This window comes from Myotis yumanensis, unplaced genomic scaffold (assembly GCF_028538775.1).
Source record: "Myotis yumanensis isolate MYYU_CA2020_CCGP unplaced genomic scaffold, mMyoYum1.0.hap1 SCAF_1, whole genome shotgun sequence".
NCBI classification, from domain to species: Eukaryota; Metazoa; Chordata; class Mammalia; order Chiroptera; family Vespertilionidae; genus Myotis; species Myotis yumanensis.
This window is the reverse complement of record NW_027223752.1, coordinates 194,071,784-194,075,514: the sequence shown is the minus strand read 5'-3', so window position 1 is coordinate 194,075,514 and position 3,731 is coordinate 194,071,784. Positions and strand designations below refer to the sequence as shown.

Genomic DNA, 3,731 nt, shown 5'->3' with positions numbered 1-3,731 from the left:
AGCAGTGAAAAAGTGTGCTGAAGGAGTATCTCTTTTCCATTAATACTAGGATGCTTTGCCTCATTCAAGTCACCCTTCAATCTAGGGTCAAAAAACACAGAGCTGCCTCAAACAGATTGTCAAACTGCAGCGGGAAGGCCGGGGAGGATTGGGGGGCAGGAGGGAGGGGGGGTAAGAGATCAACCGAAGGACTTGTATGCATGCATATAAGCATAACTAATGGACATAAGACACTGGGGGGTAGGGGAGGTCAGGGGATTGTCAAGGGCAGGGAAAAAAAAAGGACACATATGTAATACCCTTTGTAATACTTTAAGCAATAAAAACAAACAAACAAACAAAAGCAGAAACCAGTTTGGCTCAGTGGATAGAGCGTCAGCCTGCAGACTGAAAGGTCCCAGGTTCGATTTCGGTCAAGGGCATGTACCTGGGTTGTGGGCACATCCCCAGTAGGAGATGTGCAGGAGGCAGCTGATCGATGTTTCTCTCTCATCGATGTTTCTAACTCTCTATCCCTCTCCCTTCCTCTCTCTAAAAAATCAATAAAATATGTTTGTTTTTTTTAAAAAAAAACATCGGTAAGAGAGAAGTGGCGGGAATTGAACAGTTTGGCCAACACTCTTTCCACTGAGCAAACCCAGTGAGGCTATATTATACTCAATATTTTGAGGCCTCGTTTTGGCAGGGCTAGTCCTGTGGTTATACAGAAGGACCACTTCTGTTTTTTTTTAACTTGGGCTGGACAGGATTTATAATTGGGCTACTGCCCTGAATATCAGCAGCCCAACAATTAATTGATCAGCAATTAGCTCAAACGCCGGGAGAAGGGGAAAATCCTGTGGGTTCCCCTAGCCACAGACAATGGCAACCGAGCCAGAGCCACTACGTGCTTTGGAAGACATCGAACGGGAAATCTACGCCATCCTGCCGAATGCAGGCACCGTGATCCTGAAACTTTCCAAGGAAAAACCAAATGAGTGGCTGCTACACGCGGTGGCTTTCAGGGCGTCGGTGCAACACATAGAAGCGGAGCTGTCGGCTCAGACCCGCTACCTAACCCAGGTGGCCACAGGGCAGCCCCACAGGGGCTCCAGCTACTCTTCAAGCAAGGACTGTCAGATGGCACTGCAGGTAGTGGACTATGTTCATCTCAAGCTCAGCTATGTGGCCCGAACCTGTGAGCAGATGTTGGAAACCTAAGCCAACTAGGCACAGAGACATCTTGGAGGCAGATCACCCCCTGCCCCAGCCGCCCCCCCGCCGCCCCACAGAAACAGGGGACCTGTATGTACATTAAGGACCACAGGCTGCCATGCACGCCCCGCCCTGCTGGTCATAGATGAGGACAAAGAGGCAAAAGGTGGGAATGGAGAAACTTAAAGCCCACGCCTGCCCACCACTCTGTGCTGGCTCCTCTAGCAGGTGCTCCTGCTCTGACTTCACCAAAGTGCTGACAAAGCTCAGACAGGAATAAAGAGTCAGTCACCCAACCCACTTCCTCAGGTACTTAATGTCCTTGTCCCCTTCCGCAGACTTGACCCAATGAAGACACATTTTTCTTCATTGGAAGAGATAAAAAGACTTCTAAATTAAAAGTAAATAAATAAAAATTAAACTTTATCATGGATATGTATGTACAGGAAAAAACATAGTTTATATAAGGTTTAGTACAATTCAAGTTTTCAGGCAACCATTGGAACATAAACCTCAAGGATAAAGGGGGACCATTGTATTCTGAAAGGGTCTTGGTGTCTCAAAAGGGGACATCAAAGTGAGATATTTATTAAACTTTGGGGTCTGGGATCAGGAAGGTTAAAAGATTTTTCAAGACAGAAAACTTGACAATTGGGCAATACTCATGAAAGTATAGTTTAGAATTGCTGGCCAAAGCAAAGCAAGGTTAGTAAAGTCAATCTTAATAAATAAACTTGCTCAGGTGAGCAGAATCTCTCTAAAGTGATCTTCAAGAATTTCTTTTTTAAAAAATATATTTTTATTGATTCCTAGAGGGAGAGGCAGGCAGAGGGAGAAAGAGAGGGAAACATTGATGTGAGAGCAAAAGATTGATTGGCTGCTTCCTGCAAGCCTCCCATCAGGGATCTAGCCCACATCCCAGGTATGTGCCCTGACCAGAAACCTAACAAGCCAACACCCAACCAACTAAGGCACACCAGCCAGGGATTACAGTCCCGTGTGTGTGTGTGTGTGTGTGTGTGTGTGTGTGTAAAAGTTCACTGGAACAAATGACCAGGACAGTTTGATCTCAGTTCTCACAGGCAAATTTTGAGACATCCAAGGGCACACGTTGCATAACGCAGAGGGATAGTATGAAATTTAGGAGTCATCATTATATAGACTAATAAAGATCTGGAGAGTGTTCTTTTCAAGATTACCCAGGGAGAGAAAAAAAGTAGACCAGGACTGGGTATTCAGAAATGTCAACATGGAATAGCACAATCTAGAGATGAACATTCAAAGGATATTGAGAAGAGGTAAAAAAAAATATGAGTGTGAACAGGAGCATATAAGGAAGATACATCAAGAAGGAAAGAGTGATCCAAAAGGCCAATGCTATTGAGTGTTAGGAAGATATGAGGACTGAAATGTCCATTTAGTAATTAGAAAGTCATTGTTAATCTTAATGTGATCTGTGGGGGGATTTTGTAAAGAAAAAAAACAGATAAGAAACTATTAAAAAGGGTGTGAATGGATAGGAAATGGTAGGTACTTCAAGAATTTTTGTTGAGCAAGAGAAGAGAAAGATAAATAATTGATAATAGTAGGAATGTGAAAAGTTGATTGTTTTTCAGGTAGAGAGATTTGAATATATTTATTTTTTTCCTCTCTGTTCCTTTTTTTTTAAAATTAAAGCTTTATTGTTCAGATTATTACATTGGTTCCTCTTTTTTCCCCACATAACTCCCCTCCATGCAGTTCCCACCCCACCCTCCGCCCTCACTGCCCACCCACTGTCCTCCTCCATAGGTGCACGATTATTGTCCAATCTCTTCCTGCACCCCCCACATCCCTTTCCCCCCCAAGAATAGTCAGTCCATTCCCTTTCTATGTCCCTGATTCTACTATGACCACCAGTTCATTCTGTTCATCAGATTATTTATTCAGTTGATTTTTAGATTCACTTGTTGATAGATGTGTATTTGTTGTTCATAATTTGTATCTTTCCCTTTTCATTCTTCTTCCTCTTCTTAAAGGATACCTTAGAGCATTTCATTTATTACTGGTTTACTGGTGATGAACTCCTTTAGCTTTTTCTTATCTGTGAAGCTCTTTATCTGACCTTCAATTCTGAATGATAGCTTTGCTGCATAAAGTAATCTTGGTTGTGGGTTTTTGGTATTCATCACTTTGAATATTTCTTGCCACTGCCTTCTGGCCTGCAAAGTTTCTATTGAGAAATCAGCTGACAGTCGTATGGGTACTCCCTTGTAGGTAACTGACTGTCTTTCTCTTGCTGTTTTTAAGATTCTCTCTTTGCCTTTTGCTCTTGGCATTTTAATTATGATGTATCTTGGTGTGGTCCTCTTTGGATTCCTTTAAAAAATATATATTTTATTGATTTTTTACAGAGAGGAAGGGAGAGAGATAGATAGTCAGAAACATCGATGGGAGAGAAACATGTGTCCTATCGGGCCCAGTGGCTCACCCTCCCCAATTACCTGAGGTAGAAATTCTTGGTGCACCCCCTTGTGGGCTTTGTGCACTGCCTTGTT

At 42.9% G+C, this 3,731-nt stretch overlaps 1 pseudogene; it reads left to right on the top strand.

Moving 5' to 3' along the window:
• Positions 1 to 861: 861 nt before the first annotated feature.
• On the top strand, positions 862 to 1,200 carry LOC138993839 (mediator of RNA polymerase II transcription subunit 11 pseudogene; annotated as a pseudogene).
• The last annotated feature ends 2,531 nt before the right edge of the window (positions 1,201 to 3,731 follow it).